This window comes from Podarcis tiliguerta (genome assembly GCF_965153285.1).
Source record: "Podarcis tiliguerta genome assembly, chromosome: 11".
Taxonomy (NCBI): Eukaryota; Metazoa; Chordata; class Lepidosauria; order Squamata; family Lacertidae; genus Podarcis; species Podarcis tiliguerta.
This window is the reverse complement of record NC_139544.1, coordinates 13,799,307-13,827,267: the sequence shown is the minus strand read 5'-3', so window position 1 is coordinate 13,827,267 and position 27,961 is coordinate 13,799,307. Positions and strand designations below refer to the sequence as shown.

The 27,961-nt window shown below is 45.3% G+C and overlaps 1 long non-coding RNA gene across 1 annotated transcript; it reads right to left on the bottom strand.

Moving 5' to 3' along the window:
* Positions 1-10,637: 10,637 nt before the first annotated feature.
* LOC310660109 lies at positions 10,638-24,724 on the bottom strand. The gene is made up of 4 exons (XR_014503198.1): positions 24,505-24,724; positions 23,768-23,822; positions 18,723-18,883; positions 10,638-10,857 (listed from the first exon to the last, which is right to left on the bottom strand). It is a non-coding gene; the product is annotated as an uncharacterized lncRNA (long non-coding RNA).
* Positions 24,725-27,961: the final 3,237 nt, after the last annotated feature.

The following is a 27,961-nucleotide window of genomic DNA, read 5'->3' as shown; positions in this document are numbered from 1 at the left end:
TGACATACAATTCGTTTGTATGTAACTAATCTGTCCATATTATCAATCCATGTGCTCAATGGAATCTTTTTGCGGCTCTTCCAATTCATTGGTAGCATACACAATGTTAGAAGATGAGCAATTAAATAGTCCTGAGATGGTATGTTTGATGTGGTTGGGCAAGTAATGGTGTTGTCTGGGTGTAAAAACGTGTCTTTCCTCCTCCCTTAAAAAAAGCTCAACAACTTTGACCTTAACCCCTAAAAAATGGGGATAGATCACTGCCAGTTTTTAATTCTGTAAGTAGATCGCAGTCTCTTTGGAGTTGGCCACCCCTGAGATAGAGGACTGGAATCTGGTAGTCCATCAGACAGAAAACTGTTGTCCCTAAAATAGGACACAGGGATAAGTACAGGCAATCCAGAGGTGGGAAACCTTTCTTTCTGTGCCTTGGGACTCTCACCAGGCTACAGCTCTCACCCAACTTGTTTCGCACACCCCTTGGGTGTTTTTGGTTGGCTGGAAAGTCTCTCTGAACCCTTAAAATGCTTCCTGATTGCCTGGCTCAAGGACAGAGAATGGTGCATGAGTGTGTACAGAAACTAACCTTCCGAAATGGCTAAAATGACTGGAAGAATCAGAAATAGCAAAATTTTAATAAGGAATGGGGGAAATTTTATAACTTATCTTAAAGACCATTGTAAACAGTTAAAAGCGTTAGTGGGATTGGAATATCACTTGTAGTTTAAAAGTGAATTTTGGATACAATGGAGAAAGAAAAGATTTGGATTATTATAAAAGATCGAGGAGGAAATGATTAACAGTAGGACCCACAAAGGGGAGGAGGGAAGTCCAGGAGATTCCTTGGAATCTTGTTTTATTGTTGTATGTTGGATATGTGACTTTAAAATTTTAATCTGAAAAACCAAATAAATAAATTTCGAAAGAAAGGAAAGGAAAGGAAAGGAAAGGAAAGGAAAGAAAGAAAGAAAGAAAGAAAGAAAGAAAGAAAGAAAGAAAGAAAGAAAGAAAGAAAGACTAGCCTGCTGTACAAAGTTAGTTGCTGTGCCCACTTTTGAATCTGGGCCTGTCCACCACTAAAAAGCCCCCCCCCCCCCCGAATGAAATGTGGCTCTCTAGCTGGCAATGGTTCCCCCACACCTGAGGTAACCCTTTTATGAACAAACATATAAGCTCAGATCGCCTAGTGTAGATTCCTGCTGGAGTTGTTATCCTTGCCATAAATGGTGCAATACGTTTACTGGTTTGGGGTGAGCAAGTTCCTTCACTTCCCTGTAGATCATGGAATTATGAGTCATTCTTCAGTCTTCCCCACAGACACCCCCCCCCCCCCCGCCACTGCCACCGCCACCGCCTCTCCAGTTACTGTTAGCTTTTTAGCCTCGGCTCTGTTTCCATCTGCCTGCGTGGAATCAGCGTAAAAGGAATTTATAAGATGCCATATTCGGTGAGCTGATGGTAAATTGCAACACTGCAGCAGGAATCCTTTCCAGCAACTTCAAAATGTGTCACAGCCTAAACATCTGTAATCCAAAGAGTGTCTAGCTGTGATATTTATAAATCAGTTCAAAAGCTAAAGGGCAGCCAGTAAAGGAGGGAAGCGAAGTTCCTAAACTCAGAGCTGCCTTTTCTCATTATAAATTGAAATAATCATTTCTGCCCCTTCTAATTATGCATTTGCTTTGTGGTTGGGCCTCCTGACACGCAAAACCTGTTGTGAATCTCTAGTGAATTGTCATTCCCAGATAAGTTAACACAAAACCCATCTTCTGCAGAGAACTCTTTAACAATAAATTCTGCAAGGGAAGCATTAAAGGGGGAAGGAATGGGGGAACCTTTAAAACTTTAATTTCCAGTTCATAAAATATCCCTCTGTGTGATTCTAGTTTCTATTTTTGATTTCCTCTGGTATGAAGAGACCAATGATTTGGGGAAATGACTCAAAGGGGCGCTTTGGATACATTATGGTGCAGTTTTTTGTGTTTGAAAACGCTGGGGGGAAATAAGAGTTCGGAGCAACTGAAATATTTTTGCTTCTTATGTCCTGGTTTCTACATGTGCCCTAAGACAGAGAACAGTCACACTGTGAGCAAATTGCACCAGCAAGCACTATTCAATTGGGTAATGCTTGCAGGATTGATCCTAAAACATTATTTGGAGAAACTACCGTATTTTTCGCCCTGTAGGACACACATTTTCCCCTCCAAAAATGAAGGGAAAATGTGTGTGCGTCCTATGGGGCGAATGCAGGCTTTCGCTGAAGCCTGGAGAGTGAGAGGGGTCGGTGCGCACCAACCCCTCTCGCTCTCCAGGCTTCAGGAAGCTCTGCGCAACCCTTGGGAGACCAGCTCTGAGGGTTGCGCAGAGCTGCCTGCAGTCCTGGGCTCAGCACAGCTCTGCACGGCCATTGGGAGCGGGGCGCGAAGTCCCGCCTGGCTCCCAGTGGCTGCGCAGAGCTGCCTGCAGTCCCGGGCTCAGCGCACTTCTCCCCATCGCCAGCCCCACAAGCTCGGTGGACAGCAGGGAGGCGGAGCGCGCCTTCCCGCTGTTCCCCGACCTGGTTCTTCCAGCCCCGCACCTGGGGGGGGGGGGAAATAAATTTTTTTTCTTTATTTCCCCCCAAAAAAACTAGGTTCGTCCTATGGGCTGGTGTGTCCTATGGGGTGCAAAATACGGTACATTTCTTCTTTGTGGAGGGGAGACATTTACGAGCTTTGGAGGAATCGTATAGATGAAGTATCCACATATGAGGAATAATCCCATAGGTATAGTAAAAGGTAAAGGACCCCTGGATGGTTAAGTCCAGTCAAAGGCTAGTCATAGGGTTGTGGCACTCATCTCGCTTTCAGGCCAAGGGAGCCGGCGTTTGTTCACAGACAGCTTTCCGTGTCATGTATCCAGCATGACTTAACTGCTTCTGGTACAACGGGGCACCGTGATGGAAGCCAGAGTGCACGGAAATGCCGTTTACCTTCCTGCCACAGTGGTACCTATTTATTTACTTGCACTGGTGTGCTTTCGAACTGCTAGGTTGGCAGGAGCTGGGACAGAGCAACGGGAGCTCACCCCATCGCAGGGATTCAAACCGCCTAACTTCTGATCAGCAAGCCCAAGAAGCTCAGTGGTTTAGACCACAGCGCCGCCCATGCCCCTCCCCATAGGTATATGCTATGGCTTTTAAGACTGATTCGCCTAGGAGGTGTGACTTCAAGAACAACTTGAATATCACACTGATGGTGCAAAATGAGATTTTGAGTACCTCACCTCGTGCAGAAGCCTGTGGAGGGAAGGGGTTAAATAAGCCTCCTAAACCTTTGTCATTGATTTCTGTGAAAACCGGATTCAGCTGTGCAACTGTTCGTCTAGTTCTTCATTTTACCTGGAGAAAGGAAGTCTTCATTTTACCTGGAGGTAGGCTGCATGCTTTTACCCAGTTACTGTCACTCACGGTTGCACTGCATCAGAGATTAAAACATCAACAGAATGAAAGTGGTATGGTATGAAAGAATTAGTTTGAGATGAACGAACTTGCTCAGTACAAATTCCATGAAATAAGCTGACCTGCCAGCTTAAGCTGGAGTGGATTTTTCCGTGGAGTTTGAAGTCTGAGTAGCTCCTACAATGGGAATCCATCAGGTCTCTCGAGTCTCACAAATCTTGCCAGGAGCTTTTAAACCTAGAAGCATCAACAGTGAATGTGGGGCAGGGTGTGAGTGAAAGAAGAAAAGGAAATTATTTCATCCCTATCTGAGGCACCATTGTCAGTTTTCGTTATAAGAACTTGTTCTGTCAAATCCATGCCACTTCCACACCTGTCTATCATACAAATCTAAGAGCCATGTGGTAGAAAGTATCCTGAGGTAAAACTAGCATACATATAACTGTATGCTAGATATTGGGGGAGAAATGCTACGATATGTGTGAAACGTTCCCCAGATGTTAGCAGAAGGACACCAATGTTTTAAGTAATAATTTCCTGTATCCCATGAGAGCGAGCTACAAAGCCCAGCTCCAACAGCATCTCTCAGTTGCATGAGTGATCTGGGTCTGTTATGTACTGAGTTGAATAGGATCCAAAATGCAGCAGTCTGATTGGTCCTAGAACAATAGGATTTAGAATGCAGCAGTCTGATTGGTCCTAGAGCAATAGGATCCAGAATGCAGCAGTCTGATTGGTCCTAGAACAATAGGATCCAGAATGCAGCAGTCTGATTGGTCCTAGAACAATAGGATTCAGAATGCAGCAGTCTGATTGGTCTGCAGGAGCCACCCAATCCAGCTCCAGGTGGAAGTGAATCCGCAACCTGATTGGCCTACAGGAGAATCCCAGAATTAGCCAATCACATGGGCCCCATTGTGTAAATAATGTATATAAAGCAGACATTTCGGGGGAACTGGCATTCCTCACTACTATGAGCTGAATAAAAAGCATAAAATTCACACTCAACTCCAAGTATATTTCAGAGTCCAACAAGCCCTTCCAGGCAAGGGACTCCATGTCAGGGACCATCCTGAGGACGGCTGCACTGAGGAGAAATGGTGGGAGCCACCCCCTCCCCCTGATCCTGAATCTTTGCAGGAGCAGGAGGACAGTATAGATTTTGAACAGCGGTTTGCAGAGGGACATAGTTCAGAAGGCAGAAGCTGGGAAATACTGGGTGGGGAAACAGCCAGGAGAAGAAACACTGGAAGAGAGAGAGTGAACAGATTCACAGTCTCTGGATAGCATTCATCCCCCCTTCTCCAAAGTCACGGAGAGCTCAGAAAGCATCAGAACAGAAAGCACAGAGGCTATAAACTCAGATTGCAAGATGTTGGAGTGATGTAGATTAAGAGGGACGGGGAGGATGACCCTTAACTGGGAGCACTGCCATTTCTAGGAGATGTGTTCTTTGTTCTCTCACTGTGATTATTAAAGATTCTAACTGGTAAGAGGTTCCTTTTGTTTGATCTTCTTATCTACTGCCACGGGAAGAGAAAGCTGATTCCCCGAAGCCTGACACTCCAAGAGGTTCCATCACTGATAAGGGCTTCCCTGCTCTTTCTTATGGGAGATGCAGCTTTTTGTGTACAAAAAAAGATATGCACTGCTCAGTTCATCCATAAAACTGAATGGGAAAGTTTGTCAATTTGTAGGCACTCATACAATATTACATGATAATCCAGGTGGAATGTCCAATGGGACAATCCTAGGTCTTTGCGTCCTTCTCTGCATTAGGTCATATAACTGATACAATGTTTTAAAACTTCCCTTCTCATCTGGCATCAGTGATGTGCTCCTGAATTAATGGCTTTTCAAGGTGAAGGGCAACCTGTCTGTTCTCTCCTTCCTGGCATCAAGCCGCGACCAGAGAAAACCTGTCATATCAGTTAAAAGGCACTGTATATTAAATTGAAGCAGTGCTCCGGGGAATCTCACATGCCCCTCTTAGCTGTCGAAAAACGGAGGCTTGCATTTTTCAACAGGAGAGTTGGATCGCTCGGGCTTTATTCCCAGTTACGACAGGCTGGGAGGCACACTGGCGGAGGAAGAGGGGTGCGGGGGGGGGAGTGTGATCCCTGTGGGGTGCCATAATGGCTGCCCCCTCGTGCTGGGTGCCACGCCCCCACAGGCAGCATGCCACGCCCCCAGGACACACGCCAGCCCTGCCCCCATCTGCTCTCCGCCCCCCAGTGCCGGAGCATGAAGCTCCACCACTAAGTGGACAACAGCACCTACTGGACATTTGAACTGATCCAAATGTTTTCAAAATCAGCGCCAGGTAATTCTTTTTCCAGTTGCTTGTGAAAACACGGTGGGGTACTTTCCATGTAAAAAGATGTGATTCAGATATCCCATTTTCTGCATGTGTGGGAAGGAGCAGAATTGCACTTGTTAGTCACACCACTCCCCCCCCCTTACACACACACACAATGGCCAACACCCTTACAGAAGATGTTCGTGGCGGATGAGACTGCATCTTCCCTTCCACTGGGAAGAATTTGGGAGGCTGATTACTCCCATCTCAGCCTCTAAATTACCTCGTGGGAGCTGGAGAGATGGTATTGTCGGCCATCTTCCGTGGCGCCCCTAGCGGAGCCCTGCTCCAGACATTTTAAAGGAATTATTAGAAACATTATTAAGTCCTCTTATCATTCATTAATATACGCTTAGGTACATCGGCTGTTTCACCAAGAGACATATCACTTGGGATGTGGTAGGCTCTTCTTCCTTGGAGGTTTTGAAACAAAGGTTGGATGGCCATCTGTCATGGACACTTTTTAGTTGGACTAGATGACCCTTAGTGTCCCTTCCAGCTCAATGATTCTATGACCATTATTTTTTTTACATGACTTGCCATCAGTTCTGCCAGAAGAGGATGGGCTTAGTTAAAGCAATGTAGACTGCTCAAATTAGAACCAGATAGTCTAAGGTTACCAGACATCCCTGTTTCCCAGGGACAGTCCCCGGATTTACACATCAGTCCCCATACAAAATCCATTGAAGTTGAAAAGTGTCCCCAGATTCATTGAAAAAATCTGGTAACCTTAAAATGGACCACAACCAACCAGGAGTACCTGCTCAGCTCCTCTTAGTGTATTCTTGTGTCCTTAAGAGATGCTGTGCTTTGGCATCCACAAATCCTCACCAGGGAGGACCCCATGGACAGCTGTTCTACGGCAGAAGAGCAACAGAAGTTTAAGTTAAGTCTGCTGCAACTGGATTTCTTATGGACAGGGCCAATCCTGAATGTATTGGATTTGTGACCATTACGCTCATTTGCCTTCAGTAGCAGTAAAGCTCTGCTGGACGAAATACAATTGCCTCTGGTCTATTGTTTGGGAATCCTGCAACGTGTTTAAGTTTTTACTCTGCTAACTATACATTGGAGTTCTGTTCTGGAATAATATTGAGTAGAATTTCATGACAGGGCCTTCATAAGGAGCATGGGAATTTGGTCCTCAAGCGGAAAACATTCCTCACCCCTGCTATAGATTGACTCAATCTGATCAAAGTGAAAAGGGGGACGGCAAGGGAGACCAAGAAAGAGGAAGACCACTTTTCCTTATCTATGCATCCTCATTTTTGCTGTCCTTACGATGATGGCAGTTTTATTGTAAAAGTAATACATAATTACACAGGGATCCTAAAAATAAACCGTGTATTTCTGAGTTCATCCTTTGGGATTCAGCTCAGCTGGGACCTGCTTTTGCCATCTACATTTTGCTAATTGACTTTGCTTATTTAGAAGCAATCAGGTCAGATAAAACTTCAGTTTGGCTCCTGGAATCTTGATGGTGGCAGAGGGAGTCTGAAAGTAAATAAAGAAGCAGTAAAAGCCTTGGATTTAAAAGGACACAAATGTGAAATCAATGAGATGGAAAGAGGCAATCCACCAGCATCAGGGTTCCAATTAGACTTTCCAGAGCCTTTTAAAATCAAGCCCATTCATTCTTCCCTTTCTGAAACCACTCCTGAGTGATTAAGTCAGATGCTGTCAGAAAAATACATTGGGGGTGGGGAAGATCTGCAATTGCTATTTGTCTCAAAGATGTTTCATGCCACTCAAGGCTACAATTCTAATCTCATTTACCTTGGAGTAAGACCCACTGAATTCAACAGGACTTACTTCTTTGAGGAGGCGTTAATGAAGGTGAAAGAGGAGAGCGCAAAATATGGTCAACATCAAAAAAACGAAGATCATGGCCACTGGGCCCATCACCTCTTGGCAAATAGAAGGGGAAGAAATGGAGGCAGTGAGAGATTTTACTTTCTTGGGCTCCATGATCACATGGTGACAGCAGTCACAAAATTAAGAGATGCCTGCTCCTTGGGAGAAAGGCGATGGCAAACCTAGACAGCATCTTAAAAAACAGAGACATCACCTTGCCAACAAAGGTCCGTATAGTTAAAGCCATGGTTTTCCCAGTAGTAATGTATGGAAGTGAGAACTGGACCATAAAGAAGGCTGATCGCTGAAGAATTTATGCTTTTGAATTATGGTGCTGGAGGAGACTCTTGAGAGTCCCATGGACTGCAAGAAGATCAAACGCATCCATTCTTAAGGAAATTAGCCCTGAGTGCTCACTGGAAGGACAGATCCTGAAGCTGAGGCTCCAATACTTTGGCCACCTCATGAGAAGAGAAGACTCCCTGGAAAAGACCCTGATGTTGGGTAAGATTGAGGGCACAAGGAGAAGGGGACGGCAGAGGATGAGATGGTTGGACAGTGTTCTGGAAGCTACAAAGATGAGTCTGACCAAACTGCGGGAGGCAGTGGAAGACAGGAGTGCCTGGCGTGCTCTGGTCCATGGGGTCACGAAGAGTCGGAGACGACTAAATGACTAAACCACAACAAGACCCACTGAATTCAACAGGACTTACTTCTTTGAGGAGGCGTTTGTGCAGAAAATTAGGAAATAGATTTCTCAGCATCAGTCACACTTGCGTTGAAATGGAACTATTCCAATGCCAACGCAAACTCTCAGTGGTGCTTATCTTTTATAGAAACCCTTAAAAGATTTTATATTGGTTCCTGAAAGAGTCAGTTTTCTTTTAGCATATTTTAAAAATGCATAATATTTTTATAGCATCCTTTAAAGATGGTCCTCGTGAGAGTTCAGCCCATGAAAATAGAACAAATGGGTGGGAGAATGGCAGTTCTGGTCTTTTAATTTATGAAGATGACTTTGTTACCTTACCTGTATGTGCACAATAAAGATGTCCACAGTTGCACCTGCATGCAGAATCTGACAGCAATCCAACTATTTTAAAAATGTAAATAGCCCCCCTCAAAAAGAATAGGATGGTCACCCTGGATTGTGTAGCATCTCACAGGAATCTTGATCGCTATAGGGCTTGAACCTCCTTATTCCGGTCCTTCACAAAACAAACATAGCAAAGGATTCTGTCAGATGGTGTTGCATAGAAACTGGTGACAACTTTGCAAACAGGCATGTCAAAATGGCAGTCACAGCGTAATTTGAATTTGAATTGTCAAGTTGGGCAGATGGAGCTGGACAAACGTATGGAGCACCATAGCCCTCAAGATAGGCCCACTTGTGGATTCGGACTTCATCACTGAATCAGAACCAAAGTCCACTGCTTCAACAGTTGGCCAAGCTCCCATTAGCTCAACCTCTTGAAGCCACACTTTAAGATCTCCTCCACTTCTGGTGGTGCACTGGTGTAACTGGTTATGGTAGCATAAGGGGCATATTGGCCAAGAAGATCTAAAGCTCCATAAGCTTCAACTGTACACCTCTATATCTGCAAGGGCCAACTAAGGTAAAGGTACCCCTGCCCGTACGGGCCAGTCTTGACAGACTCTAGGGTTGTGCGCCCATCTCACTCAAAGAGGCCAAGGGCCAGCGCTGTCCGGAGACACTTCTGGGTCACGTGGCCAGCGTGACATCGCTGCTCTGGCGAGCCAGAGCCGCACACGGAAACGGCGTTTACCTTCCCGCTAGTAAGCGCTCCCTATTTATCTACTTGCACCCGGGAGTGCTTTTGAACTGCTAGGTTGGCAGGCGCTGGGACCGAACAACGGGAGCGCACCCCGCCATGGGGATTCGAACCGCTGACCTTTCGATCGGCAAGCCCTAGGAGCTGAGGCTTTTACCCACAGCGCCACCCGTGTCCCCTGCAAGGGCCAACCAGCTCTCTTCAAATTATCTTCCATCCTTTTGGCTTGCATGAAGCATTCCCAGACACTGACAATGGGTGCCACTGATTACCTGCAGTTTTCTGTGCTGCAGGAGCCCCTCCTTTTGTAATGGGAAGCTGGATTACAGTCATTATGTATACAAGTCTGTTCTTTGTGGCTGACTCTTCTAGACAGGATGATTCAGCTTCCAAGTGGTTAGAAGCAACTGAACAATAATTGAAAACACTGGTTTCATTAAAGCTACCTTTGTCAACTCGCAGAAATGACATTCAATGCCTCCATTATAAACAGAGCTTGAATTGGCTTGTGAGTTATGACAGCTTCTAATTGCCCCAGGCTCATTGTGTTAGCAGTGTACAAACATATAACGAAGACGCCATCCTTCAGCCAAAGACAATGCTCTGAATATTCTTGAATCTTTGTCTCGAAAGGTGTCTAAAATATGTATTTCCCCACATTTCTCAGTACATTTATCTCTACCCTGTCTGCTCCCCTGGTGAGTTTTCAGAGCTCTGTGTTCTAGTAGCCATCTTCCATTATAACAAACTTCACCCACCTCCAGACATCTTTACTGAAAGTTCAAAAAGTACATAATTATATATGCACTAAACATGATGAGATGTAAATAAAAGAGAGAGAAAGAAAAAGAGAAACAGCACCTGTTTAGAAGGGAAAATAAGGGGGGACCCAAAACTGTATAGTTTACAAAGTTGTTGTTGTACTTCACCAGATCTTCATCTATTCCAGTGCTTGTAAGAATGGATTCCAAATATCATTGAATTCATCCATGGCAAGTCTGTGTTTATATGCAAGTTGTTCGTATGTTGCAAGTTTGTACAGGTCTTCAATCCAATCATAGAAGGGAGACACATTTTCCTTTTTCCAATTCATCAGTATCAATCTTTTCCCATAGTAACGAACTTGATGGATGTGGAAGACGGTGAGAACTCAGTTAGTGGATTCACAGCTCCAAAAACGTAACATTGATTCAATGGTAAACATTATTCATTTAATTCAATCCCGCATGAAGTTTGTAAGAGGGGGCAGTTGATGGTGAAAAAGGAGAATGATCAGACCCTAAAGCTGCTTTGGTTCATTCTGTAGTCTAAAGACCTGCTTCCCATGTTTCTGTAATGGTATCTTAAGCTACTGTTTCCATCACCTCACTTTTCACTCTTCCATAGATGTATAACACCATACACCTGAACATCTGTAAAGCAACATAAAAGGTGTCTGGAATCACAATAGAAGTGAATTGGAGTGCATGTCAAACTTTCCTGCCTGAATCATGCAAATTTGGCAATTTAGCAAAACAAATGGATTGGATTTGGTTTCTACTCCTCCTCTCTCAAACAGCTGCCTATTAGAAAATGTAAACATGTAATGACAAGTATCAACAATTTATCTGGAAATATCAAATAGTCTGAAAATGTATGGGCTCTGGACTTGTTTGTTTAGGGCATTTTGGCTTCATAGATGGACCGTGGGGGTTTTAAGAGGTCCTAGTTTGACACTCCACAAGGGAGCCTAATCTCTTAAGGAAGATTTTTTCCAGAATGCAGCCTGTCTGTACACTGATTCTGAAAACTGTATGTACAATCTAGCATTGTGGCCATCACTCTATGAAAATGCAGTTCACCCACGTGGAACAGTTGTAAGATTGCCTGGAGATGGCTCCCACCCCCTCACAAATTAAAAGAGAATGTAATTTCTACTTGGCAGGCAAGCTGTCAAGAAAATGCATTAAGGTTCCTATAGTACTCTGAATGCCTAGTTAAATGTTCTATAGCATTAGCATTATTTTAATTTCTTGACCGTACATCACCCTAAGGTCCCAGTGCAGCTTACAACATTTAAACACAATGTTTAAAACAGTTTAAAACAACTTATAATCACAAAAACAAGGTGGGCCAAAAAAACCCAGGCATCTCAAGTGTCAAAATGTATTACTGATAAAGCAGCATCTTTTCTGTTGCATACTAACAACTGTCTTTAAAAAGCCAGATGGAGACAAAAAATATGAACCACGATCCTGCATGCTGTTAAACTGGTGGGGGCAGCACAATTCTATACATGCCTACTCAGAGGCAAGCCTCAAGGAATTCTATGGAACTGACTCCCAGGTAAGCGTGTGAAGAATTGGAGCCCAGGAATTCATGCAGAATTGCAGGCACATTTCATTTCATCTCATCTCTGAGAAACACCTAATCATTGTTGTTGTTGTTGTTTAGTCATTTAGTCGTGTCCGACTCTTCGTGACCCCATGGACCAGAGCACGCCAGGCACTCCTGTCTTCCACTGCCTCCCGCAGCTTGGTCAAACTCATTCTGGTAGCTTCGAGAACACCATCCAACCATCTCGTCCTCTGTCGTCCCCTTCTCCTTGCCTGTTGTCTTTGTCCATGGAGTTTTATTGGCAGGGATACTGGAGTGGCTTGCCGGTTCCTGCTCCAGGTGGATCACGTTTGGTCAAAACTCTCCACTATGACCTGTTCGTCTTGGGTGCCCTGCTCGGCATAGTTCATAGCTTCTCTGAGTTATTCAAGCCCCTTCACCATGGCAATGCAGTGATCCATGAAGTGGATGAATAATATATGCATAATCATATATTATTATTATTATTTTGGATGAGCTTATTACTGCTGCTCTAGGAAATTGCTTTTGCATTCATCTCTTTGAGCTGCCCAGAGAACATATGTTATCGGACAGCCATAAGGGAGAGGACATGCAATTAATAAATTAAATAAATACATAGATGATGCAAGGGAGGTCTGCAGGCTAACATGAAAGGAAGAATAAAATTACGGAGCCCAAAGTGAAGAAAACAAGAAGATTCTTGCTGGTTCACGCCAAGGGCCCATCTAGTCCAGCATTCTGTTCTCACAGCCAGGTGCCTCGGGGAAGCCTGACAGCCGTACATGGGTACAACAGCACCCTGCCACACCTGTGAATCCTGGCAACTGGGGCTCAGAGGCATACTGTGACTCAACCAGGGTATAAAGACACCATTGTTTCAAGTGAGGCGACTGAAAAACGAACAACTGTTCTAGCTTGAGAAGACATAATCCCTGGAACGCATCCTAGTGCTATTTCCAGCATGACAAACGAATCTTGGGTGACAGCAAAATATGCATAACAGTGCAGGATAGCCCTAAGGTTGAAGATCCAGTTGCGCAACAACTCCGAGGTGCATAATATTTTGGTTTTTTAAAAAATAAAATAAATGTATTGTAATCGCAGCATAGGGACGCGGGTGGCGCTGTGGGTTAAACCACTGAGCCTAGAACTTGCTGATCAGAAGGTCGGCGGTTCGAATCCCCGCAACGGGGTGAGCTCCCGTTGTTCGGTCCCAGCTCCTGCCAACCTAGCAGTTCGAAAGCACATCAAAGTGCAAGTAGATAAATAGGTACCACTCAGGCGGGAAGGTAAATGGCATTTCGGTGCACTGCTCTGGTTCGCCAGAAGTGGTTTAGTCATGCTGGCCACATGACCTGGAAGCTGTACGCCGGCTCCCTCGGCCAATAAAGTGAGATGAGCACCGCAACCCTAGAGTTGGCCATGACTGGACCTAACAGTCAGGGGTCCCTTTACCTTTACCTTTAATCTCAGCATACAGACAAGCCAGCCAGTACCCAGGCCCCTCACATGTAGAATAGGGGAGGCAACTGTCCTGGTAGCATGTTTTCATTGCCGTCTGCCCATTGGTTTCCTCCAGAACCAACATGATCTGTGATTGGCAACGCACTGGCAATGGTTCTATAGACACTAAAGTGTGGGTCTCACCGTTGTTGCAATGAACATTGTGTTGCGTGTCGAGGTCCCCAGATCCACCCCAAATAACTCACACATCACACAGAAATTTTTGTTTAAGATTTTTGGCATAATTTTGGCCACAACTTTATTAAAATACAAATTTGTGAGTGGTTGCATAGGCATTGGTTGCGACTATCTGCCCCCACCATGGGGGGCAGACTGACATTCCGCACGATGCGAAAGTCAGAATGAGGGAATACACTGGGGGGTTACGCGGAGCAGGGAACCTGTCCTCATCCCAAATGCAACCAGGAGCTCATTGCTATGGCCCGAGCCCCCTTGACAGAGTGGACAAGCAATAGTTAGCTCCCAATTCCTTTAACGGAATCCCTTGCAGCAGCAGCATTAGAGGGGCAGGCACAGCCAATCCATGCCCCTCAACCAACCAAACCATAAACCAATGCCTAACCGCGAACCTTACAAGTTGTGACGATTTGCTACGCAGTAGGCAAAAACCAAATGGCCCCAGCCAATCAGCCAGATGGACAAAATTCCTACCAGGCCCCTGCTCCAAAGCAGACGACCCCATGACAGGCATAGCAAGGTCAAAGCGAACAACCCTAATTCCAGGGAGGGAGGGACGGGCAATCCAATGCACGGGCGAAAAGAGGAAGCCCTAGCCTCGTGCAAGGAGTTTTAGTATTTCTGGCTGTCAATCAATAAATGGCAACATTAACTTCTTCCCAACAACAAGGGAAGCCCCAATCGCATCAGTGGCCAACGATCAATTAGCCAGCCCTCCAACTTTGGAGTGTCCTGGAGGGCCCCACCGCAACACGTGCTCTCCATGAAGGAGAACACGCTTTGCCCCTCTCCTGTCCTAATATGGGTAAGAATAGGATTTGGTGGCCATTGTACGGGCAAGTTGGCAGCCTATTTCTGTCCCCCGCCGCACATACACAAACACACACACATACAGGATTGCTTGGCTAGCACAACATTAAAATCTCCCCCTTTTTTTCCTTTTCTCAGTTGACAATCTAAGCATTATTAGGATCAGGTAGTTCAAAGACATACTTTAAGTGTTTGAAAGACCAGGTGATCCAATAAAATATGCGTTCTCGATTTCCCTTGCCTTTCTCGCAATGTTTTTAATTGCTAGTAGGCATTGTGAGCATCTCATTGTAAAGATCTGGTTAAGAAAAAGGAAGGGAAACTAACATTAAAATGTAAGACGCAAATCATGTACTAATGCTCTGTGTCTAATCCCCCCTTTTGCAAATTCTGGAATCACTTTTAAATAATATTTGGTTCATGTAATACTGATGAAGTTAATATATGTATCCTCATTTGAATAATCTCTGCCTCTTATTTAAACAATGCTCAAAGCTGCTCATTCTTCTTCAGGGTGATATTCAGCTCTGCAGAAATCTTGGGAGAAGAAATGCCATATTCTGCTTCTACTTTTGCTTGGTTTACAAATGTCATGGAGGTTAAGCGATGGTGCCAGAATTTGTAATTACCTGGTTCAGCTGAGCACTCCTACTTCTTTTATCTTTAGAAATAAATCCAACTTTTCAATGAAGTATTGCCCAGAGTAAAGCATTTCAAATATCAATAATAAAATCAATAAATAAACAACAGATAATTTCAAAGAGGAGGGGCAGTCAGTCACTGGAACTGGAATATTCAGCAATCAAAAGCTAACCTGAGGGTCAAAGTAGATATGACAGTTAATTGCATGAATGCCATTAATATGCACTTTTTTGTTGAGTAAATAAGAAGACTGTTAAGTTGTGGGTTGACATAGCAGACGACACAGCGATTTCTCCAAAGCAGCTCTTTATTTTGTAAGCTGGAACAGAACTAAACTGAGGAGCTCAGTCAGCCTGCTTATATAGAGCTCCAGAACAATGTAACTGTTGCCATTTTCTAAAACTATCCAATCACTGAACGTCACTTTTCGATCCTTCATTTGCATAACTATCTACAGTATCCCCCTGCTGGCCCAGGGTGAGAACTTCAATACATAACAAAGACCGAATTCCACTGGAATAATGAGGGTGGGAAGTGCAAGCTTAACTCTTTCTCTCCCTGCCAGGGTTCAAATAAAAAAATTGTACACATTACAAGGAGAGTCTTCATCAGTGCTGCCAATGGACGTGTTGCCTGAAGCGAAGTAGCAGTTTGGGTCAGCTGCCGGAAGAGAAGATCATCTCCCATGGTCCTGATGCTGCTTAGGTGTCTCTGTGGCAGCCATTTACAGAACAAAAAAATGTGCACATTGATTGTGTTGGCATCTCTGGCTGTGTACACGCTATATCTTTAAAGCACATTCAAAGCACGTTCTTTCCCTCACCGTAGTTTACCCCTCATGGAGTCACAGTTCCCGGCAACCCATAGCAAACTGCTTCTAACACACATTAAAGGTGGAATTTGTAGCTAGCCATAGAAGGCGCTTGCAATCACCGGTTACTGCTGGATCGCAGCGCCATTTCCCTGAGAGTTTCCTGCTTGATTTTTAGAGGCAGCCCCAACCCACATGCTGAAAACATGTAATCAGTGCTTTCAAATCTGTTGGGGCAAATTATCTTCGCAGTGCTGAATATGTGCTTCTTGTTCCATTTCTCGGAACTCTGTGTGGAACCCTTCGTGTTAAATCCAATTGTCCAGTGCTAAGAAATCAGAGTCGTCGTGTACTTTTATGAATGCTCTTCCCAGTCCAGTAAAGGGTACGTGTGCAGATAGGGCTCTAACTTGATCAGTTTGCTGCTTCTTCTTCTTTGGTGATCACGTCAGCCAAGTAAGATTGTCTTCCATGAACACAGTTTTAACACTGAGTCTGTAAGTGACTGTGGAGGCCAGTTCTGGATCCACACACCCTTCCACAGTGGGGGCATAGGTTTCCGGGTGGGAGTTGATCACGGTGAGGGTTTGCCAAGCATGCTTTCCTCTTTGCATGTTTCTCCCTTTAGTCCTGAGTTCCAGCATCCTTGAAATCCATTGCACCTTTGGTCAAGGCTGTTCTCAAATTAGAGTGCTCGCAGGCCAGTGCTTCCCTGTTGTCAGTGTTTATACTACATTTGTTTTAGATTTACCTTGAGAGAGTCTTTAAACCTCTTTTGTTGTTCAGCATGGAGGTAGTCTGAAAAGCGTGTTCTCCTTAATGGAGAGCACATGTTGCGGTGGGGTCTAACAGGTCACCCCCTCTTGGTTACTGGGCGGGACCATTTGGATGGCCATGACTGTGATTGGGCCAATTTGGGTTGTTGGGGAGATTTTGATGTTACCATTTAGAGGGTTGGCCCGAAGGTTATATATTCTTGGCACGCAGCTTTTTTCAGTCTCTTTTGCTGCGTATATTGGATTGCCCACACACCCTCCCTAATTTAGGGCTGTTGCATTTGACATTGGTATGCCTGTCATGGGGTCATCTGCTTTTGGGGCAGTGGCCTGGTAGGAATTTTGTACATTTAGCAGATTGGCTGGTGCCATTTGGTTTTTGCCTACTGCATAGCAAATCGTCACAACTTGTAAGGTTGCGGTTAGACATTGGTTAAAATTTGGTTGGTGGAGGGGATGTGGTTGGCTGTGCCTGCCCCTCCAGTGCTGCTGCTGCAAGGGAATTCCATTAAAAGAATCTAGGGGTTTGCCATACATTTGTCCGTATCCCCGGCAAGGGGCTAGGGCCGTGCAAGCCCCTGGGAGCATGCGGGGAGAGGTGAGGGCCTGTGGCTCAGCTCCATTTCTCCCCAATATTGTTTTCCCTTACTGGCTTTCGTTGGAATCCGGAAGTCAGTTCTGTCCCCAGGCAGGAGGACAGATAGTCATAACCAATGCCTAACCAGCCACACACATTTATGTATTTAAATAAAGTTGTGGCCAAAATTATGCCAAAAACCTTAAACAAAAATTCTGTGTGAATTGTGATTTATTTAGGGAGTGGCTTGGGGACCTTGACACGCAACACCTTACTTTCAGGGAAGAACAGGCTGAGAGGCGTTTCTCTCTTTAATAAACAGCAGTTGCCACTACATTTTTGGTTATTCCAAATCTGCACATGTGGGATCTAGATCAGTGACATTCTTGAGGGGAGACAGGCCTTCCAACGTCCTTTTAAATAAACGGGCAACTTCAGGTACAAGGATGTGTGAGCACAGAGGTGCCAGGTTGCCCCCAAGGTTGAGGGGGCCCGGTGTGCATCACATCTATGTGACATAGCGTGTTCTCCTTCAGGGAGAGCACGTGTTGCGGTGGGGTCTACTGAGCCACCCCTCTGTTACCAGGCAAGGTCTCTAAAGATGGCCTGGGGCAGTGATTGGTTCACTAGGTTGCTGGGGTAAAAAGTTATGTTGCAATTTTGGTGGGAGGGGTAAAAAGGTTTAAATACTCTGCACGCAGCCTTGTACTTTCTCTTTTGCTGCGTGCAACGGATCACCCGCCCACCCGCCCTAGAGTAAGGGGTTGTTGCGTTGACCTTGCTATGCCTGTCATGGGGGTCATCTGCCTTTGAGCAGGGGCCTGGTAGGAATTTTTCCACCTGGCAAATTGGCTGGCTGGGTGGTTTTTGCCTACTGTGTAGCAAATCGTCACAACTTGTAAGGTTGTGGTTAGGCGTTGGTTATAAATCTGGTGGAGGAGGGGTCAGGATAGGCTCCATGGTTGCTGCGGAAAGGGAATTCTGTTAAAGGAATCCTGGGGCTTGCCATCTTTTCGTCCAATCCCTGGAATGGGACTAGGGCCGGCAAGCCTTCGGGGAGCAGGCGGATGAGAATTGAGGGTCTGTGACTCAGCTCCAATGCCTCCCTGACTTGCTTTCCCCCGCACTGTCTTTCGGTGGTGCCTGGAAGTCAGTTCTGTCCCCAGGCGGGGGGACAGATAGTCTTAACCAATGCCTAAACAACCACTCACGGTTTGTATTTGAATAAAGTTGTGGCCAAAATCATGCCAAAAATCTTAAACAAAAATTACGTGTCTGTTGTGAGTTATTTGGGGGGTGGATTGGGGACCTCGACACGCAACACACGTGCAATGAATGTGCGACATCATATCCTCTGGATATGCCAAGCGCCCTGGCAGAGACGGGTGCTGAAGCTGTGACACGCAACATGCATTGTACATAATGGGTCCCCTCAAAATTGAGGGGGCTGGGCCCCTTCAAACATATATGAGGGGGCTGAAGACTCCTTGGCTTGCCTGGGTGAGCAAGACCATTATCAGCATTGTTCATTGCTCAACTCCAGGTTTCTAACTCATGTTTTTTAGCAAGGAAAACTGCATCAGAACTGCATAAAAATAAAATTAGCTACAGCTTCTAACTGACCTTATATGGAACATTTTCTAAGTTTCCCACTTGCAAACAGGGCAGCATCCTTTGGGGTGGCTAACCAATCATCTACCAGAAATTGCTGGACTGCAACTCTCACCATGTCTGACCATTGACTATGTTGGCTGGAGCTAATGAAACCTGGAGAGCAGCAATGTCTAGTAGTAGTAGTAATAATAATAATAATAATAATAATAATAATTTATTTACGCCCCGCCCATCTGGCTGGGTTTCCCCAGCCACTCTGGGTGGATTCCAACAAAGAATTAAAATACAGTGGTCTGTTAAACATTAAAAGCTTCCCTAAACAGGGCTGCCTTCAGATGTCTGGTAGTTGTTGTTCTCTTTGACATCTGGTGGGAGGGTGTTCCACAGGGCGGGTGCCACTACCGAGAAGGCCCTCTGCCTGGTTCCCTGGAACTTGGCTTCTCGCAGTGAGGGAACTGCCAGAAGGCCCTCGGCGCTGGACCTCAGTGTCCGGGCAGAATGACGGGGGTGGAGATGCTCCTTCAGGTATACTGGACCGAGGCCATTTAGGGCTTTAAAGGTCAGCACCAACACTTTCAGTTGTGCTCGGAAACGTAATGGGAGCCAATGTAGGTCTTTCAAAACCGGTGTTATGTGGTCTCGGCGGCCGCTCCCAATTACCAAGCTAGATGCCGCATTCTGGATTAGTTGTAGTTTCCAGTCACTGTTTCCAGGTAGCCCATCATAGAGCGCATTGCAGTAATCCAAACAAAAAATAACTAGAGATATCTAGACAGAGGCAGGTAAGCTGCTCCTCGCTTACATGGATAGTCAAATGGAATTCCAATGGCGGCTGAAGCAAGCAAATAAGCAACTATCATCAGGGCAGACGGAGACAAAAACAATATTTGGACTACCCTATCTTAAGTGTGTGTTCCAGAAGAGGTAATGACTGATCGCAGGGGATTAAGTATCCAGTCAAAAGGCAGCAAAATGGTGTCTGGGATGCCTACATATAGATTGTTTTTTGGACACATTTACCTTACTTTTCTACCAATTTAACTGCTATGCCGCAACTTCCCCCATAGGACTCTGGCAATTGTAGAATTCTTTACCGGAAATCCCTAGAGAGACAGCCACACACCGCAAACTGCAATGGTCACATTGTGCTGGGGAAGGTGAAAGGAGCCCTTTTAGGTTTGCAGTGTAAGTTTGCCTTACAAGGTAAAAGCTGCATTTGAAAGTAGTTCAGGGATTCAGAAATCGTCAATGAAAAAAATGGGCCTTGATATTCCAGGCAGCAGTCCAGAAGGAAATTGGATCCCGATGAAGTGAGGGAAATATCCACATTTCACACTGAAAACATTTGGGAGGCATGTCCAGTGGCTGGACAAATTTATCAAACCGGGAGATTGTTTTGCTCAAGATAAATAAGATCCAGTATATGTGGTAGCCTCTGGAGCCAAACTAAAGCATAATCCTCTTCCAGAGGCAGAGCAGGATTTACATTTATTTTGTTCAATTGCGTTATGTACCAAGGACACTGGCTTATTTACTGAAATGTCAGTACAACTTATTGAGAAGTAGCCGCTGTAACACAAATTACTCCCTTTGGTAGAAGACACAGGAATCACCAGCAACACAAAGCGTTACTTAAATTGGACATCAGCTTGCAGTTTTCTCCTCTCATGTTTAAAGAATGAAAAGCCTGGATTTTCAAGTTTGCAAAAGCTAACTCTAAAAAGCCCTTTACAGAGCAGTAACTTCCTGCTGAAATCCTGTACTTTTTATGAGGTAAAGGTAAAAGGGCTCCTGACCATTAGGTCCAGTTGTGACCGACTCTGGGGTTGCGGCACTCATCTCGCTTTATTGGCCTAGGGAGCCAGCGTACAGCTTCTGGGTCATGTGGCCAGCATGACTAAGCCGCTTCTGGCGAACCAGAGCAGCGCATGGAAACACTGTTTACCTTCCCGCCAGAGTGGTACCTATTTATCTACTTGCACTTTGAGGTGCTTTCAAACTGCTAGGTTGGCAGGAGCAGGGCCTGAGCAACAGGAGCTCACCCTGTTGCGGGGATTTGAACCGCCAACCTTCTGATGGGCAAGTCGTAGGCTCTGTACTTTTTATACAATACCACAAAAGTTCTGGGTGTTGGAAGGGAAGTTGTCCTGCTTTTGATGTACTATAGTGCAAGAGTACCCCTCCAGATGTGGTAATCTTGGGGCAGTGGCCTAGCGTGGGTTTCCAGAACCCAGGGCTGCATGGAAGGTGGGGTGGGAGGAAGCGAAATGGATGTACATGGGCATTCAACTGCCTAAGGAGTTGCAGCTGCAGAGATAAGAAAAGAAGAGTTGTTCCGTTGTCTGGAGAGGTCACTTCCTGGTTCGCATGGAGAAGCCGTTTTCAACAGAGCCCAGCAATGGAAGCACATAGCTGTATTCACCGGGTGTCAAAATGTTATGCCCCTAACAAATTTTGCACTCAGGGCAACTGCCCCTGTGCCCCCATCCTTCTATGCGACTGCACTGGGGAAGCACTGCAGAACAACAAATGAAGAACAATGATATGTGGACAGCCCAGAATAAAACTATCACTAACACACAATTATAGAATCACTGAGGTGTTGCAGAATATTCCCCACACAGAACGTCAGTCAGGAAGGACCCTACAATTGCACTGTTAGAGCTGAAACTAAACCAGTAACTCTCTGTGTGTGTGTTGGTGTGGGAAATCATGTGGGTGGTGAAGGGACGCGGGTGGTGCTGTGGGTTAAACCACTGAGCCTAGGGCTTGCCAATCAGAAGGTTGGCGGTTCAAATCCCCATGACGGGGTGAGCTCCCATTGCTCAGTCCCAGCTCCTGCCAACCTAGCAGTTTGAAAGCACGTTAAAGTGCAAGTGGATAAATAGGTACCGCTCCGGCGGGAAGGTAAATGGTGTTTCCGTGCACTGCTCTGGTTCGCCAGAAGCAGCTCAGTCATGCTGGCCACATGACCCGGAAGCTGTACGCCGGCTCCCTTGGCCAATAAAGCGAGATGAGCACCGCAACCCCAGAGTCGGCCACGACTGGACCTAATGGTCAGGGGTCCCTTTACCTTTACCTTACTGGGAGATGGTTTAAAGTCACAGGAAAGAGAAGGGAAGGGAAAGAGCACACACACACACACACACACTGGCAGGAAATGAAAGAGTTAAACATTCCTTCCCACTCCTCTCCCCCATGGTACTCTGGCTGGGGCACCTGCCATTTACATAACAAAAAATTCACATTAATTGCAGTTCCACAATTACAGCTTGGCCTTAAGTATGCATATCAAAAGTGCTGGAGATGTGAAAAATCTATTGAAAGGGCAAAAGTGGCAAGAACAGCTAGAAATTAATTTCTGAGAATTCAAAAGGCAGAATGGAATGCAATTAAGGCAATGCAAACTTAACATATGCAGTGAGAAAATGTTCCTGCACTTTTGGGCTGCAGATGAATGTTAGAGCCACAAGTGCTGAGGCTTCCAAATTTAGGTTGGCAAGGCTCAGATATATTTTAGGGTCCATAGTTAAGGAGGGAGCTGTAAATACAGCTATCTCCAATAATTTTAATGTACAGTCTTTGCCTGAAATGATGTAGACTTGTTTCAGGTGCTGGATTTTTATTTTATGGCTTGCTGCAGCAGCAAATAAATACTTAGGGTAGAACTCAGCAGCACAAAAAAATCCTAATCGTAACGACATTGAAAGGTCACTTGACATCTTAGGTTTTAGGTACAAACTTTGTCTAGAAACTAGTGCCAGCCTCTGAAGCATGGATTACACTTTCCCATATAGGTAGATACAAAATAACTCTCTTTTTAGCTGATTCTCTACAGTGGCATAGCATGGGGGGTGCAGGGGGGGCCGGCCGCACCGGGCACAACATCTGGGGGGGGGGCGCTCGCACTCACACCTCTAGTGGAAGAGACTTGAGTGCTAAAATCCATGGGTTAGGGGGTGCAAATTACTTGCCTTGCCCCGGGTGCTGACAACCCATGCTACGCCACTGGTTCTCTAGCATTTATTACAGTACAAGAATATAGGAAGCTGTCTCCCCCCTACACCATCCCCCTTTCTCACCCAAAGGACCACAGCGCAGGGAGAGTGCTTCTACTTCTTTGTCCAGAAATGGAATGAAAAACCAGCTGTGTTTGGGGAAAGTGTGACAGGATATGCCATTGTGCTCAAAAATGTGAGTTGGCTATGCTTGCCTCCCCAAAGAAGGTGAGCTTAGGACTAGGGATAGGTGAATCTGTCTGTTTCAGTTTCTCAATGTTTCTCATTTTTTCCAGTATTCAATTCTTCACATTTCTTTATCAGTTTGCAATTATTATTTTTTTAAAAAAGTCCTCCTGGAGATTCAACAGCATTTAAGTGCATTTTTCTCCAAATGTCATCATTCTGGTATGCATTCTGGTATGCCTAATGTACATATTTCTGCAAGCAATTTCCCCTAGTATAATGCATTTTTCTGTTTTGTTTTCACTAACACAAGCATTTATGCACATGTGCCCCTAATACATGCATTGTTGTGTACATTTTTCCATTAAAAACTCCATTGCCAAATTTGAAGAAGAGTAAGTTTCAGAGGAAGCGACGCAGATGGTGCTGTGGTCGAAACCACTGAGCCTAGGGCTTGTTGATCGGAAGGTCAGCAGTTCAAATCCCTGCAATGGGGTGAGCTCCCGTTGTTCAGTCCTAGCTCCTGCCCACCTAGCAGTTCAAAAGCACGTTAAAGTGCAAGTAGATAAATAGGTACCGCTCCGGCAGGAACATAAACAGCATTTCCGTGTGCTGCTCTGGTTTGCCAGAAGTGGCTTAGTCATGCTGGCCACATGATCCGGAAGTAGATAAATAGGTTCTGCTCTGGTGGGAAGGTAAACGGTGTTTCCGTGCACGGCTCTGGTTCGCCAGAAGTGGCTTAGTCATGCTGGCCACATGACCCAGAAGCTGTCTGCGGAAAAACGTCGGCTCCCTCGGCCTATAGAGCAAGATGAGCGCACAACCTCAGAATCGTCCGCGACTGGACTTAACGGTCAGGGGTACCTTTACCTTTTAAGTTTCAGAGGTCCCCTTTGTTTCAGTTCACAACGGATGATTTCAGGAGCTGCAAATTGAAGAGATTTGCCTTTACATGCAAAACTGAATCGAATTTCCCTCCCCCATCCTCAATGAGGAGGCCCACCCCCTTTTTTCCATCTCCGGTTTTATAAAGGATGTGAAAAGCACATGCAGTTTTCTGCAGAAAATTGTGAGACTTGTTACCTTTGGACTCTTCATATATTGCCATTTCTTTATTGTGACATTATGCGCCTTGCTAAATCTTAGAAAATGGCCAGTGAAAAGAACATGGGAGGAATGATTTTCTTTGCATTCAAAGATCTGGGAAATCTTAACCTCAGCCAGCATCTCATTTTTCTCTCTCTCCGGTTTGCTCCATTTCTAGCCAGGTGGCCCCCTCCCTTACCTGGCTTAGCAGCAGCTTAAACTGAGGATACACCTATGGGAGAAAGCTCCTATCGTCATGGAAGATTTTACCCCAGACTGAAAAAGAGCCAGAATAAATTAAACCGAGTGAGGTTAGGCTAATGTGTATGAATTATGTATACGGGCTAATGGGATGGATGGCAGGGCATTACAAGGAAATTATTCCACAAAACATCTGCTGTCAGCATACATGATGGGAAATAAAACTGGACTCTGTGATGAATTAATTTCCTGCATCTCCATTGCCCGGTTCTTATTTTTATATAAAATCCCCCCAACAAGGTACAGAGTGATAAGGCTACCTAAGCTGGCCTTCCGAGCCAGGAAATTGCTAATATGCAAGCAAATCGGCAGCCTGATCTTCTGAGCCACTCTCTGTGCTGAAGCACTAGCAGATAGGATCTCCTGTCTGAAGGGTCCTGGTGCTGATGCAAAGGGACAGCTCAAAGAGGTCCGTGGTCCTGAAACATGGACAACAACGATCTCTGGCACTAGTGTACCAGTGTTTCTTTATCGTCTCTTTACTGCCGCTCCAGGGCCTCGGAATCTGCCTGAGGATTCCTGGGCCTGCGCCAGATGCTTCGTGGTTTGTGAGATCATGAATGGCAAGCAGGTACTCGCTTATAGTCCAGCTCCTTTAAGGGAGTGTACATCCTGCCAACTTTTATTTGTGTATCAAACAGAGCAGCAGCCAGCAGCTCAGTTCTCTGTGGATGGAATTTGGTGAACCAAATGCCTGCAGGAATATCTTCCGGTGGCTGAAAAGATACATATCTGAACATATTAAAGTGTGTGGAAAGAGCTTCCCTGCTCCATTCAGAACCTTAATCTAAATGGTGTTCCTGGTTTGTTTTTGGTTTTGGGGTGTGTTTTTTTAAGAATGTTGGTAAGCAAGCATAGTAATGGCAGACTCTCCATGTGTCCCTAATTTCCAGAGAGAGTCCCGTATTTTCAGAAGCTGTCCCAGTTTCTGATTTGGAATGTATTGCTTTTCCTTAGGAAATCCCTATTATCATTGAAGAAATGTTGGAGTGTTTGGAGTTATGCGACCCCAGAGACAAGGAGAGAAGGCAGCCCTGTATAGGGAAGTTTTTTAAATGTTTAATGTTTTGTTGTTTATAAAGTGGCATTTCGGTTGTAGAACATAACCTGTTACTAGAGGGGTATAAATAATAAAGTTGTTGTTGTTGTTGATACATAAAAGTAAAGGTAAAGGTACCCCGGACGACTCTGGGGTTGTGTGCTCATCTTGCTCTATAGGCCGAGGGATCCGGCATTTGTCCACAGACAGCTTCCAGGTCATGTGGCCAGCATGACTAAGCCGCTTCTGGCGAACCAGAGCAGCGCATGGAAATGCCGTTTACCTTCCTGCCGGTGTGGTACCTATTTATCTACTTGCACTTTGACATCCTTTCGAACTGCCAGGTGGGCAGGAGCTGCGACCGAACAACGGGAGCTCACCCCACCACGGGGATTCGAACCGCCGACCTTCTGATCGGCAAACCCAAGAGGCTCAGTGGTTTTGACCACAGCACCACCCGCATCTGCTGTTGCTACATAGGATGTCTCTGTTTTCATTGGGGTATGTAATGGTTAGCCCAGCACTTCAGCAAACTGTGCCAAATAAAATGTATTCTCCAGCAGAAGTAGAGCATCAGATTCTCAGTCAGATGGTTCATGTTTCAAGCCCCCACTCAGACAGGTGAGGGGAAACTTGTTGTCTTGGAGGAAGCATCTGGAAGTTTCTTTTGCACTTTGCGGAGAGGCATTTGATTTCCCCAGAGGAACCAGACCAGGTTTCTCTTTCACCAGCTGTCCAGCTCAGAAGCTGCAAGCCCAGGCCTCACACTGCCCCCTCCTCCACTCAAATGAGCTACCAAATAAACAAGACCACACAGTTGAATGGGATTGAATCAGGCCACAACTTTATTGACTACAGGTGAAGTGGTTTGGCATAGGCATTGGGTAAGCATTTATTTCCTGGGCAGCCTACCGGAAACGACATCCGGGTCAACCCGGCAGCGGGGATTCCTATGAATAACATCGTATAGGGGAATCCCCACAGGGACTGCTGCCTTTAGGCGTGCTGAGGTCCAAGCCCCCCATCTGGGCAAATGGACAGAAACAACTCAGTCACAGATCTCTTAAATGGGATGTCCTATTTTTGGAGGAAAACACAAAGGTACAACCCACTCTCCAACCAAGGCTAAGGTTACCCAATACCTAAACTGCCAAAATTGTGATGATTGCTATGAGGTAGGCAAAACCTCCAGGTCATAGCCAATTTGCCCGGTAGGCAAATTCCTACCCAGCCCCAAAAATATGGTGACCACCACAGCAAGGTCAATTCAATGAGCAAAATTACAGGAGGGGGGGGGTTGATCAGACAAGGAAGAGCTGGGTGCCAGGGACTGGCGTGGGCTGAATTTAAAACCCCCAGAAGTAGGCCTGAGGGAAGTCTGATTGTTACCGTCTGGAATATAAATGACTAATTGGAAAACAGGCATAGAGATACAGTGTAGATAGCCTGTTTCAGGTCGTAAGACTTGTCTTCATAACTGAAGTGGTATTCTTTTTAAGAGGTATTCCTGTCATTTGATCTGGAGAGCTTTTAAAAAAATGGATTACATTGGAACAGAGCCAGAGGTTTTAAAGAACAATGCAAAAGTACTTTTAAGCCTGTCAAGATAGCACTTTTTGTGAGTTAGTTCAGTATGTACTGCTAAGCTTGAATTTATAATAAGGTGTCATGGGGTTAAACCTCTGTGAGGCTTTATTTTTAAATAACATCTGCATTAAGGGCTCCCTAAATAAATAAAAAGCTTTCAGAAAGGTGCTACATCCCCTGAGATGTCAAAACTCTCTCCACGTATTTTGATTAGTGAGGTCCCTGCCTACCAGAAACCTACTCTATCTAAAGAACCAAGTGAGGAAATTTCCTTTCCTTTGTCACTAAGAAACTTGCCATGTGTTTGTTTCACTTCTTCTCCCTTGTCATGCTTTGACCCATTTTAACCAGATCTAAACCCCTCCAGATAGATAGATAAACTTTATTCGCATTAGCCAACGGCCATAGCAACATAAAACAAGCAATATATACAATTAAAAAGACAACAATGGGTAAAAAGGACAACCAAATGATCAAGATTATCATTCAGATAGTGGCCCTTAATCTCATTGCACCCTCGATAAACCTAGCAACCTTTGCTATTGCCTGATCATTTTGATCTGATAAAAGAAAGAACAATGTGGCTGCAGATGGGCGGCCTGGGATGGTAAGTAGGAGTGGGGTGATGATCTCATTCCTCAGATCTTTATAAAGGGGACAGGACAGGAGCACATGAGCCACTGTTTCCAGATTGCCATCTCCACAGGGGCAGAATCGTTTCTCAGTTGGAATCTTTTGGTATCTGCCCTCAAGTACGGCAGAGGGCATCACATCCAGTCTGGCCAGTGTGAAGGCACGTCTGTATTTTGGGATAGTTAGTTTATACAAATATGGTGCCAGGGAATCAAACTGGGGGGAAAAGGCCTACCAAGGACCTACCAAAGTTTCACCTCAGATCGTATAAACCCCTCCAGTGACCCATCTTTGTCACCTCAACAACTTACATATTTTATGGATGGCCCCAAAGGAGCATGAACATTAAGAGTGTCACCATCAATCCATTCATTTTCACACCATTTCCTTCATTAATTCTCATCTCCATGGAAGGTTGGAAGCATTTTTATGTGAATCAATGCAGTATCACTTTTTAA